Below are 14,222 nucleotides of genomic sequence, written 5' to 3' on the forward strand. Positions count from 1 at the left end.
AGCAACCTTCCCTGGCGCACCCCGAGTAACTTCTACGTTTGTTGATGACTCTCCATACCAGATAATATGGTATGGTACTCAAGAAATAATATGATTTGTCCTTCCTACCAAGAAGTTCTAGATCAAGTCACAAATTTCACTAAATGCTCCAGATAGTCGTACTTTTGACAGTAAGTGATTGTGTGTGTCAGTAGTGGAACGAAGCGATTACTGGGACTAATGATTTATTAAGAGTAGTGGCTGGTTTTCCCCACCCCTTTCTACCGCCTGAAAATGACGGGAAAAGGTCAGTTGCGATGTCTCCACTAACCTAAAAACCTAAATCCCCCACTCCTATGTTGTCACTCACCCCACGCAAATAACGGGAAATTTTGGTGGGAAAAGGTCAGTCTCTGTCTAGCTGCTGGAGAGGAACAGATAAGGTTAGTGTACTTTTTTATTTTTGGAGGGAGACTGAAGTAAATATGGCTCCTAATTACATATTTGTATGTAGATTGCTACACAGCGAGTGCCTAAGTCCACAATACAGTTCAAAATTGACAATGTCACACAACTGTTGATACCCTGCTGGAAAAAAATTCACAGTTCACTCGAAACTAGTATCAGGCGGACTCAAAATAAATAGTAATTCCATGTAGGACGGTCCCTTCACCCACAAGTCGAAATAAATCTCTCTTCATAAACTGGTGGGAAAAAGACGCAGTCCAAAACGATAGCTGAAACAACTGCCTAAACTGGCATATGAACAAAAATTACGGACTGTTAAAAATGAAAACTGCAATGATGTTAAAAATCGGACTACATATACCTCCTATTGATAATAACACCGTGCTAAGACCATCTGTACAATGAGTAACACCAATTCATCAGTAAATTACAGATGCATGCTGTGGGATATAAAAACAACTTGAAAAAGCTTTGTAAATTAGATGGTACTAGTGCAGTGGACATTAACCCTGATAAATAACAATACTGCTCAAAAACAAGAAAGTAGAACTGCGAAACACAACGTCAATAAACAAACGATGCGAAAGCGGATTTATCGAACGCTAATATTTTACCGAAACGATGCTCAATTGTCGATAGCTATCGACCTACACGTAGCTCGAGGCAAAGAGCATTTCTAATCAGTACGCCAACACCATCTAGCGCCCGATTCTGTAAGCTAAACAAGACGAAGCAGAGTACCGACGAATCGGCACCCTGACAGTATTAGCGTCAGTAGGGGGTGACGACAGATTGTTACCTTGACATTCAAAGGGTTAAATACTACTACACATGACGCTCGCAACTATATTTACTGCATAGCGTGGTGCGATGCAAGGTACCAGGCTGCCAGCGGAACTATACCTGTAGTTCCCTTGGCAATCTACCAGCAACTGTGGCTTGTAGCAAGTCTGCCGCATGTGCTTCTGACCGTTGTGATACCTTACAGCCACCAGCAGAGGCACTCAGTGCAGTGCTCCAAGTGGTTGCTGCGTGAGACAGCTGGTGGAGTCCTGTTATGAATCACAAGAGTGACATAACCGATTGTGCAGGATCTAGAGGCACAAATATACCCTCAACATCATGTGTACAGATGGACGAGAGCAGACAGAAGCTGTCGCCAGTTTAGAACAATAGCTTACTTTCGCAACACGTATGTGGTGTGTGTGTGTGTGTGTGTGTGTGTGTGTGTGTGTGGGAGAGAGAGAGAGAGAGAGAGAGAGAGAGAGAGAGAGAGAGAGAGAGTTTGCAGACCTCTCCATTCATAGATAACGGACTCTGTGGATAATTTGCACAGACAAAGTACTTTCTGAGATACAGCTCTCTCTCTAACCCCCTTTGTGAAAACTTTCAACAGCAGCCTCCAGTAATACAGTTATTTCCACAGCACTCTGCTGCTAATGCTAAAAGCTTTCTCAGCAACTGCAACAGAGAGGGAGGGTAATACCTGTCACAACCGAATTGTTGTTTATGCACAAAATTCATATCTAGAATATCTGATGAACTGTTATACGTTCTGGCTTTAAAGATGTTCCTGAAAACTGAGGGAAATTATTTCTGCAAACTGACAAGTGCGAGCCTTGTGAAAAATCGCAAAATACCTCTCTGCTGCCGGCCGCTGTGGCCGAGCGGTTCTAGGCGCCTCAGCCCAGAACAGAGCTGCTGCTACGGTCGCAGGTTCGAATCCTACCTTGAGCATAGATGTGTGTGATGTCCTTCGTTAGGTGTCAGTAGTTCTAAGTGTAGGGGACTGATGACATCAGGTAGTAAGTCCCATAGTGCTTAGAGCCATTTGAACCATTTTTGAACCTCTCTGCTAACCACTACTTCCTTAACATATCAAGCCCCTTGTCTTAGTGACTAAGTGCATGACACACGTTTTCAAATCGCTAAAGTTTTGTAAAAGTGCTGTACAGCAATATGGCGTAGGCTTTATTTCCTCTAATTATTGCCTCGTCCGGTAAAAAAAAAAGAAAAAAAACTGTTCTTATCAGCTACGCTCCACAACGGAAAAAACTTGGTTACCGCTCCAACTCACAAATAATTTCTGTGGCTGTTGCTGTCGTCCGTCACGGCGTACAGCCACCTTTCACTATGCGGGCACGAACAGGCAGCAGCCGTGACTTATTCCTTTAAGTTGAAGTCCAAAGTGTACATTGTGTAGTATAAACACTCTTCATTTAAACAAATATCTTTAAGTGGGAAGCTCCATAATCTGCGATCGCAAAGTTCACTATCACCATACAGGTCAAGAGTCCACCACTGTGGTACCCCCGCTATGTGGAAAGTTAGGATAGGAACAACTGTGTGTCAGACTATCTCCAGGAGCCCCTCTTCTGATGAGTTCACAACCTGCAGACCGTCCGTTGACACTCACGGGGCTGCCTGCCATCATAGACGGCATGGCTAAGCACACTGTTACCATAACCACCTTGTCGCTGATATACTGAGTTTGGTCCTGTATTAGGCTTATAAAAAAACACAATAAATTTATGAGTGGACTGCATAACATAGCCAACATCACAGATGTGTACAAACCTCCATGCCACCACACTGTAATTTAAAGTCCAAACTGTGCTTTCAAACACCGGGTATTTTCCAGACACGCCCCTACTTATTTCCCTGGCCCATTAACAGGCCAGCGCTGCCCATAGCATGAGCCACCTGTGCTACACACCATACTGACCGGTTGCCGCGAGGCTCAGCGCCGGTTATCATTGCACTGTTAGGCCGTGTGTTTCAAAAGACAACGGAATTCAGCATATTCCTACAGACAAGAAAATTGCAAATTAAAATAGTCATATGTCGAATGACTACAAATCACTGTCCTACTTGGGAGGAGAAAAAGAAAACATCACTTCAGTAATAATAATCGTGAAACATACTTCACTATCCAGGAGATGCTTCTAATATTGCTGTGCGTGCTTTTATGAAATGGAATGGGCCTCTGTACACTGTGCGAGTGGTCGGCGTCTCTGTCTGCTGCTGAATGGGATGCCTGAGAAACATTTATGAATGTAAATCAAGTTTGATTTGCAATAGACAAATTGAAAAAATCGTGGACATACAAGAATTCGGTGTTCCTTACATCTGCTGTGTGCCATGATAGTTATAATTATCCATGATTCCAAGCATAGTCGTCCTAGGAAACCAGCCAGGTATTTATCATTTCAATTAGAATTAAATATTACGAGCACAGCACCAATCTCGTGACATTCCACAATTTGCAAAGTATCGGAAATACCTTGTCTTGACGACGGTGGCTGTGGAAATATCAGTTTCCCATATAAATCTATATCCACCTTATGACTGGACATAATTTTCCAAGTAAAATCTTTCACACCTGTTACGGCTAATGCGTTGAAAACGCAATTTTCCACGTCAGATCTATAAATCTCGTATAATTGAGCATAACCATTTCACATTTTAACCACTTCATTTTCTTCACACCTGTCGGAACACAGGCCACAATAACTTTACACTCCATCACATATGCATTACGGACAAGCAGTGCAAGTATCGTTCGTATGTCTAAAGCGTCAGAAAAAAGTATAGTATGTCTACACTTACAGTGGCTAGGTATCTCGATTCTCCTCAATTCTGCGTCTTCCAGCCAATCAGGTTCGAGAACAGACTGGATGTATTTTCGATCACCGCTTCCAGAAGATGCTGCATCCCACCAAGACTCTCTCAAAGAAATGTTGTAAAGCAAAGGTATCCGGCGCTGTGTGGTAATCGGCAGTGCTTGCTCCCATCGACAAAAGGGTTTAAAAGACATCACCGATAAGGGTTGGTGTCCACGATGTTATAACTGTATTGTCTGCCCTGTTTGTACACTGTAGCAGATCGAGTTAAAGCCTTGCATTGGTACATTACGCATGCGTTTTAAGAAATGAATCTACCACTCCTTACAGATACACGCGTCAATGTATGTGGTACAACAACAAAGTTAAGAAACTACTGCGAAAACAAAGAGAGCTTCACTCCAAGTTTAAACGCAGCCAAAACCTCTCAAACAGAAATTAAACGATGTCAAAGTTAGCGTAACGAGGGCTATGCGTGAAGCGTTCAGTGAATTCCAAAGTAAAATTCTAAGTACCGACTTGACAGAAAATTCTAGGAACTTCTGGTCTTACGTTAAATCAGTAAGTGGCTCGAAACAGCATATCCAGACACTCCGGGATGATGATGGCATTGAAACAGAGGATGACACGCGTAAAGCTGAAATACTAAACTCCTTTTTCCAAAGCTGTTTCACAGAGGAAAACCGCACTGCAGTTCCTTCTCTAAATCCTCGCACAAACGAAAAAATGGCTGACATCGAAATAAGTGTCCAAGGAATAGAAAAGCAACTGAAATCACTCAACAGAGGAAAGTCCACTGGACCTGATGGGATACCAATTCGATTCTACACAGAGTACGCGAAAGAACTTGGCCCCTACTAACAGCCGTGTACCGCAAGCCTAGAGGAACGGAAGGTTCCAAATGATTGAAAAAGAGCACAGGTAGTCCCAGTCTTGAAGAAGGGTCGTCGAGCAGATGCGCAAAACTGTAGACCTATATCTCCGACGTCGATCTGTTGTAGAATTTTAGAACATGTTTTTGCTCGAGTATCATGTCGTTTTTGGAAACCCGGAATCTAATCTGTAGGAATCAGCATGGATTCCGGAAACAGCGATCGTGTGAGACCCAACTCTCTTCATTTGTTCATGAGACCCACAAAATATTAGATACAGGCTCCCAGGTAGATACTATTTTCCTTGACTTACGGAAGGCGTTCGATACAGTTCCGCACTGTCGCCTGATAAACAAAGTAAGAGCCTACGGAATATCAGACCAGCTGTGTGGCTGGATTGAAGAGTTTTTAGCAAACAGAACACAACATGTTGTTATCAATGGAGAGACGTCTACAGACGTTAAAGTAACCTCTGGCGTGCCGCAGGGGAGTGTTATGGGAACATTGCTTTTCACAATATATATAAACGACCTAGTAGATAGTGTCGTAAGTTCCATGCGGCTTTTCGTGGATGATGCTGTAGTATACAGAGAAGTTGCAGCATTAGACAATTGTAGCGAAATGCAGGAAGATCTGCAGCGGATAGGCACTTGGTGCAGGAAGTGGCAACTAACCCTTAACATAGACAAGTGAAATGTATTGCGAAAGAAGGATCCTTCACTGTGTGATTATATGATAGCGGAACAAACACTGGTAGCAGTTACTTCTGTAAAATATCTGGGAGTATGCGTGCGGAACGATTTGAAGTGGAATGATCATATAAAATTAATTGTTGGTAAGGCGGGTACGAGGTTGAGATTCATTGGGAGAGTCCTTAGAAAATGTAGTCCATCAACAAAGGAGGTGGCTTACAAAACACTCGTTCGACCTATATTTGAGTATTGCTCATCAGTGTGGGATCCGTACCAGATCGGGTTGACGGAGGAGATAGAGAAGATCCAAAGAAGAGCGGCGCGTTTCGTCACAGGGTTATTTGGTAACCGTGATAGCGTTACGGAGATGTTTAGCAAACTCAAATGGCAGACTCTGCAAGAGAGGCGCTCTGCATCGCGGTGTAGCTTGCTCGCCAGGTTTCGAGAGGGTGCGTTTCTGGATGAGGTATCGAATATATTGCTTCCCCCTACTTATACCTCCCGAGGAGATCATGAATGTAAAATTAGAGAGATTAGAGCGCGCACGGAGGCTTTCAGATAGTCGTTCTTCCCGCGAACCATACGCGACTGGAACAGGAAAGGGAGGTAATGACAGTGGCACGTAAAGTGCCTTTCGCCACACACCGCTGGGTGGCTTGCGGAGTATAAATGTAGATGTAGATGTAGAAATTCCAGTTACCCACACCAAATCTATCCTCCCCTTATGGCTAGGCATACGAAATGTTTTACAGCAGTAGTTGCTGATCACATTCTACAAATTTCTGGTAATACGCTTGCACACTAACCACAGTAACATTACGTTCCAACTGCATAATATTCCTGATAAGTAGCGTGATTATCACTTATGTTTATATAGCGTCCAAAAAATTGTGGAATATCCACAGTCCCACCAGCTGGGTGTCGTTTTGCATGGCATACCACAGCTTCTCAGTAGCAAAACACTTCCACCACATCGTTGTTACAATTATAAAGCCCTTAAGGTTTTTTATACATTAAATATAGTCTTCTACGATACACACACAGCAATATCATAGTGTTTCCAGTACAACATTCTTTGAACCATTTACATTGAGGCAACAACCTCATAACTCTCCACAAAATTTGGAGCTACTGCAAGACTAGGGAGATATTCAGGTATTAATCAAAGTACTGGTCATTTTTTACCCCCACGTCCTGTTTGAAAGTGAACCGACCATGATACTGTATTTCGTCTAGAGCAGAGACTGTCCATATAGTTAGTACACATATGCGTAGTGGTACTTATTTATTTAGAAGCGAACCCTGTACTTATGCACTTATATAATGTCAGTTAACAAACAAATATAAGCTGGAACATATCAGTGTCAGTGTTTGTTCCAGAAACAGCGGGCGTGTTACTACCTTCAATTCGAATTGTTCCCCCACAGTCTCTAGGTGGCATACCGCCTCCTCGACAGTCACTTCTTAGTGAGTGGATCGCACCTCACTACAAACTCTTTGCAACTGAATTTCAGCCTGACATACTGTTCTGTTTTATCTCACAAACATGTCACTTCCTAGTGGTTCGGTCGCTCTCCTAAAGATTCCTGCAAATGAATCTGAACGCAGCATATGCGTTCTAATTCAGCTCACTCCAGATGTTTACTGCTAGGCATTTTAAGGCACTTAACACAGCATCCATATGGTGCAGAGGACAGTAGCCTCAATGCAACATATATTAATTATGGAAGAGAGTACCTTATCACTGTACTTAAATAGCCCTGACAGTCATTTGGGACCTGTGTTACACACCTGATAGCAATGCAGCGTGGAGTGTTTTTGTTTTTCATAAGCAAATTACATTTCAAAATTAGAACGGATTCTATATGCATGTATATGACATGGAGGACTCTAAATTTAGTGGAATATTTGTTAATGGTAGGAGGGAGTACTACGCTTAGCATCACTACACTTTCAATAGCACTGACTCATGTTTGGAAACCATCAGACAGTATTTCAATAATAACTTTTTTTATGCTTTGAATTCCAATTTATTGCATGTGACATCTGTTGGAGAAGGTATACTACCTGGTAACGAACTTTCGTTGCTGTTAGAATGATTGAGTGACTGAAATCATGAACAGCACATCTCCATCTCAATGCTTCCACTATCGTGAGCAAAACAATACCAGAGACCTACTCTCGCTCCATTGCAGCACATACCACTTCTGTAGACCACGTGTGTTCATAGCACTTCATTGTTTTAGAAATATGTCCTGTGATGCCTCTCGAGCTGCTTATTTTAATGCACCAAGCGCAGTGAGTAATTGCTACACTAACACTGTTGCTGTCGAAAACGGGAATTCCAAGCCAGAATGTGTCTCACTCAGCCATCAGCTGCTTTGTTACATGCGTGAGTTTTCTGCACAGCTTCCCCCACTCTTTCAAGACGAGCCCAATCTTTGTATCTCACTGTACATCCTGAATGTGCACTGTAACTCTGAGGTCATTGTCAGTTTCTATCTTGACATAAACATGCATATACTGTTTGTGGTTAAATGATAGGTACTGGAGAACAGTAACATCGATGCGTATACTGTTTGTGGTTAAATGATAGGTACTGGAGAACAGTAACATCGATACGACAGATCGACACTGTATAGTCGCTATGTAACCAATCCTTTGAGCCCACATCACTTCATGTAACATGACTGATCTGTGAGGCAAAAGCATCATATGTATTCTGCTATGATCATATAGAATACACTCCTGGAAATTGAAATAAGAACACAGTGAATTCATTGTCCCAGGAAGGCGAAACTTTATTGACACATTCCTGGGGTCAGATACATCACATGATCACACTGACAGAACCACAGGCACATAGACACAGGCAACAGAGCATGCACAATGTCGGCACTAGTACCGTGTATATCCACCTTTCGCAGCAATGCAGGCTGCTAATCTCCCATGGAGACGATCGTAGAGATGCTGGATGTAGTCCTGTGGAACGGCTTGCCATGCCATTTCCACCTGGCGCCTCAGTTGGACCAGCGTTCGTGCTGGACGTGCAGACCGCATGAGACGACGCTTCATCCAGTCCCAAACATGCTCAATTGGGGACAGATCCGGAGATCTTGCTGGCCAGGGTAGTTGACTCACACCTTCTAGAGCACGTTGGGTGGCACGGGATACATGCGGACGTGCATTTTCCTGTTGGAACAGCAAGTTTCCTTGCCGGTCCAGGAATGGTAGAACGATGGGTTCGATGACGGTTTGGATGTACCGTGCACTATTCAGTGTCCCCTCGACGATCACCAGAGGTGTACGGCCAGTGTAGGAGATCGCTCCCCACACCATGATGCCGGGTGTTGGCCCTGTGTGCCTCGGTCGTATGCAGTCCTGATTGTGGCGCTCACCTGCACGGCGCCAAACACGCATACGACCATCATTGGCACCAAGGCAGAAGCGACTCTCATCGCTGAAGACGACACGTCTCCATTCGTCCCTCCATTCACGCCTGTCGCGACACCACTGGAGGCGGGCTGCACGATGTTGGGGCGTGAGCGGAAGACGGCCTAACGGTGTGCGGGACCGTAGCCCAGCTTCATGGAGACGGTTGCGAATGGTCCTCGCCGATACCCCAGGAGCAACAGTGTCCCTAATTTGCTGGGAAATGGCGGTGCGGTCCCCTACGGCACTGCGTAGGATCCTACGGTCTTGGCGTGCATCCGTGCGTCGCTGCGGTCCGGTCCCAGGTCGACGGGCACGTGCACCTTCCGCCGACCACTGGCGACATCATCGATGTACTGTGGAGACCTCACGCCCCACGTGTTGAGCAATTCGGCGGTACATTCACCCGGCCTCCCGCATGCCCACTATACGCCCTCGCCCAAAGTCCGTCAACTGCACATACGGTTTACGTCCACGCTGTCGCGGCATGCTACCAGTGTTAAAGACTGCGATGGAGCTCCGTATGCCACGGCAAACTGGCTGACACTGACGGCGGCGGTGCACAAATGTTGCGCAGCTAGCGCCATTCGACGACCAACACCGCGGTTCCTGGTGTGTCCGCTGTGCCGTGCGTGTGATCATTGCTTGTACAGCCCTCGCAGTGTCCGGAGCAAGTATGATGGGTCTGACACACCGGTGTCAATGTGTTCTTTTTTCCATTTCCAGGAGTGTATTAATCCAAGGGCGCTGATGACCTAGCTGTTTAGCGACCACCAGCATAAATCATCATCATCATCACAATCATCATCATCGAATATGTGATAGAAAAATCTCTTGGAAAGACGATATATTTCTCCCAGAAACACAGGGGTCGATTAGGGTATGCAAGGATGTATACACGCAATTTTTTACTCGATCAGCGTGTGAGATTGGGATGGAAACGTAATCGATAATACTACTGTGATGTGCCCTCCACCATGCAATGTACAGCCGCTTGCAGTGTATTTGTTTTAAATGTGGGATGTTCGTAGGTGATTAAGTTGTGCGCAAGTAGATGGGAAGACTTGTGGTAAGAGTTGGTTGTTGACCTGAACGTACCTAAAGCTATTGCACGTTAATATGACTAGAAATTCCGTGCACTGTCATCAGAAGCGTTAAGTGCCCTAAAACGCCTAGCAGTAAGCATCTGGAGTGAGTTGAAGTAGAATCCTTATGTTGGGTTAGGATTCATTTGCTGCTATCTTCAGGAAAGCGACCCAAGAACTAGGAAGTGACAAGTCAGTGAGCTAAAGCAGAAGAATGTCAGGCTGAAATTCAAATGCACCGATTTTTGAGATGGATGTATTTCATCCACTAAGAAGTGATTGTCTAGGTGGCGAGTGATCGTAAATCCCGTCGGTATGTCACCTAGAGACAGTAGAGATAGGAGGTAGTAAGATGGCTGCAATCGCTGGAGAAAACATTTGTTCCAGCTTGTACTCATTTGTTAACTGGTTCTCAGTGTACGATAGCTATTTAAGCGTGTAAGTACTAGGTTTTAAATAAAAAATTACCACTACACATATGCACAAGATGGCGATATACTTTGCTCTAGATGGAATACAGTGTCTTCGTTGGTTTACTATTGAACAGGGTGTGGTGGTAAAAAATTAGCAAGAGTGTGTTTAAATCCGGAATTATGTGTGGAGGTGTGAGAATGTTGCACCAACGTAAATGATTCAATTGACGAGGTACTGGAAACTCTTATGATACTGTTTGATGTTTGCTCAATCGCTATAAATTCAAGATGGGGATGCACATTTGGGAAGGTGTGGTCAGCAGACGGGTAAGACAGGTATTTTGCTATTGTTCACAAGGTAGGCATGTTTCGGTTTGCAGAAAGCATTTCCCCCAGCGCTCAGGAATGTCATTGAAGTTAGGATACTAAATAGTTTGTTGGGTGTTCTAGGTATGATCTGTTTTTAGGAAAAACTGTTTGGTTCCACTCGCCACATACCATACACACGGGTAGAAATAGGCTATAGTTCCAGAGCAACGCTGACTTGTGTTTGTTTCCCTCCATTTACACCTGTGAGATAAGTGAATATTTGTTTGTTTGGATCCTACAGAATGGACGTCCAACATATAACCAGACGTGTGTGGGAAGTGATGAGACTACTGTTGCAGTAAAAAATTACATATACATAGACATAAGAGGAGGACAGGTTTGATGTGCGGAATTCGGATTTCAACACATTGATGTGTATGTCTCTAAGGTGTGATAGATTCATATCCTAAACGTCTGTGTAATATACCAATGTAAAGTTTCAACTGGATCTGCTATGGTGTACAAACAAGGCAGGCAAACAGCTGTAACATCAAAGTCACACAGATCGGCGTCTCATTAGCTCCCCTAAGCAGATTCTCGCATGTTCTTTGTAGCACTACTGACCACGATTTTTTTGTTGCATCAGACCACCCTGTATGAGTGACGTCTTTCCAGCGCTCTTGTCTGTTGATTATCACATAATACCAGATGTTTGTTCTTTAAAACACTTCTTTGAGAGGGCCTTGGTGGATGTAGCACCTTCTGGAAGTGTTGATGAAAATACATACTATCTGTTTCGAATCTGATTGGGTGGAAGACCGAAATATCAAATAATTTCGTAGAACTGAGGAGAATCGAGACACCTAGCTGGTGTGAGTGTGGGCATATTATGTTTTTTTCGAACACTCTACACATATAACTGTACTGCTTGTCTGAAATGCATATGTGCTGGAGTGTAAAGTTACTGTGGCCCGTGTTCCAACATGTGCAAAGGAAATAATGTGGGTGGGAAGTGCTGACGTCTGCAAAGAAAACGATGTGAGTGGGAAGTAAACAGACTATTTCTGGTCATAAGGGAGGTATAGATTTGATGAAGGAAATTGTGATTTCAATGTATCTATAGCTGTGATGCATATGAAAGATTTTATGTGGAAAATTATATCCATTCTTCAGGAGGATATAGGTTTACGTGGGAAATTGATATTTCCAGAGCCACAGTCGTCAGGACAAGGTACCGATATGTCGGTCACTGTTGAATGTCACCAAACTCGCGCCTGGATCGTAATAAATAATTGTAATTACTGTTAAATATATGGCTCGTTTTCTAACATGACTGCTTGGTGTCTGGAGTGTGGTGGAGGTGGATGGAAACATGGATAACAATAATTATCGTGACATACAGCAGACGTAAGGAACACTAATAGTTGGGTAAGCAGGACGTCACCCCAAAGTAGGTCACCCCAAGTACCATTATCCAAGATGGCGGCCGTGACACAAGTACGTGATGTCAGTTGATGACGCGATTGGCGTCATCGGATGACACGAGTGCCGTTGACCAAGATGGCAGCTTTTGGAGGGAAGATATCTCACTTGCGCTACCTCTACTAACCTAAGGAAGTGCCACGCCCCATGGCGGTAAGTTTGAATTTTGGAGGGAAGATAACTCAATTGCACTATCTCTACTAACCTAAGAAAATGGCAGGAAAGAAAGGGCTACCTCCACTAACCTAAGTCACCTTTTTCCTAGGAACTGGGCTAAGTTTTTATTTAAACAATTAGAGGCAGTACCACAACCAAGTGTGTTCGCCATCCTCTTGGAAAATGTTCACGAATTTTGCTCTAAGAGCTTACTCTACTAACCAAAAAAATGGTAAGAAAGAAAGGGCACTGTAGCTATCTCCACTAACCTAAGTCATCTCTTCCTGAGAACTGGCCGAAAGTTTGAATTTTGGCAGGGAGAGAGAGGGCACTGGGGCTACAACTACTAACCGAAGATGGCGGTAAAGAAAGGGCACTTGGGCTACCTCCACTAACGTAACTCACCTCATTCTAGGAACTGGATGTATGTCTTTATTTAAACAATTATAGGCAGTACCAGCATCAAGTGTATTCGCCATCCTCTTGCTAAAAATGGACTTTAGTTTTGCTCTAAGAGCTAACACCTGCAGCTGAGGCGAGTTAGTATGGTGTCGACCCCACATCTTCTCATTCAATTCGAATATAATTTTATAAACTTGTTTAAATTTGCTTAAAAGTCTTTAAATTGGTATAAACTGGTATAAATTTGTTTAAATTTATTTAAATTTGATTAAATGTGTTTATGTTTATTATCTACCTACAGCATCAGTGACCTGCTACGACCACAAGACGCTGAGATATTGGTTGTCGTTGTATTACATACTCTCATTCAGCTCTGAACATAAATCTTTATTTAAACAATTACAAGCAGTACCATCATCAAGTGTGTTCACCACCCCCTTGCTAAAAATGGACATTAATTTTGCTCTAAGAGCTTACTCCTGCATATGAGGCGAATTGGTATGGTGTCACCCTCACTAGATGCTGCTCATTCAGTTCGAATATAATTTTTATAAATTTGTTTAAATTTCTTTAAATTTGTATAAATTTCTTTAAATTTGTATAAATTTGTTTAAATTTATTATCTACCTACAGCATTAGTGTCGTGTTACCACTGTGGCTAGAAAAAGAACACTATCGCAGATGTAGAAGGAGGGTGAGTTGTAATACAGTAATGATTCTTTCGAAAGTATCCTGATTGTTTCTGCCCATTCCATAAACATCCCAAGCTATTTCCTTCATAGTTGTCCGTTATATTCGTATTTTGTCATTCTTCATTTTCATCATATCATTGGAAGCTAACAATAGTACCACATATCAGGCAACAATACGATAATTACTCACTCTTCAATACAGGGCAACATCGTAGTATTGCATATTCAAGAAACAATTCATTATGCTTATTGCATTTTGTTCCATCACTTGCTTCAGATTCTACCTTAATATTTCTTTGTGCAGGACTCCTGTAGATTCGTGCACACATTAGCAAGGCCAAATCAGTGCGAATTCGTCAAGAGCCATGAGGATTGCAATATGGGAGAATCTTTTATAGACTATGTGCCATTTTTATACTGTTATTTTAATGATGGCGAGTGGTCATTTAGAGGTGGAATCGTATTTCTGGTAAGTATGAACAGTATGAGACCAAAGTATCTCATTATCCTATAACATTTTAAATTAAGATTTGAAGGTTTTATGACTTTTAACTGTGACATCATAAACGAAAATTAATGAAATGCTTTTACGGCCAGCTGCCGAGCAGATATCTTCG

This window comes from Schistocerca gregaria, chromosome 1 (genome assembly GCF_023897955.1).
Source record: "Schistocerca gregaria isolate iqSchGreg1 chromosome 1, iqSchGreg1.2, whole genome shotgun sequence".
NCBI classification, from domain to species: domain Eukaryota; kingdom Metazoa; phylum Arthropoda; class Insecta; order Orthoptera; family Acrididae; genus Schistocerca; species Schistocerca gregaria.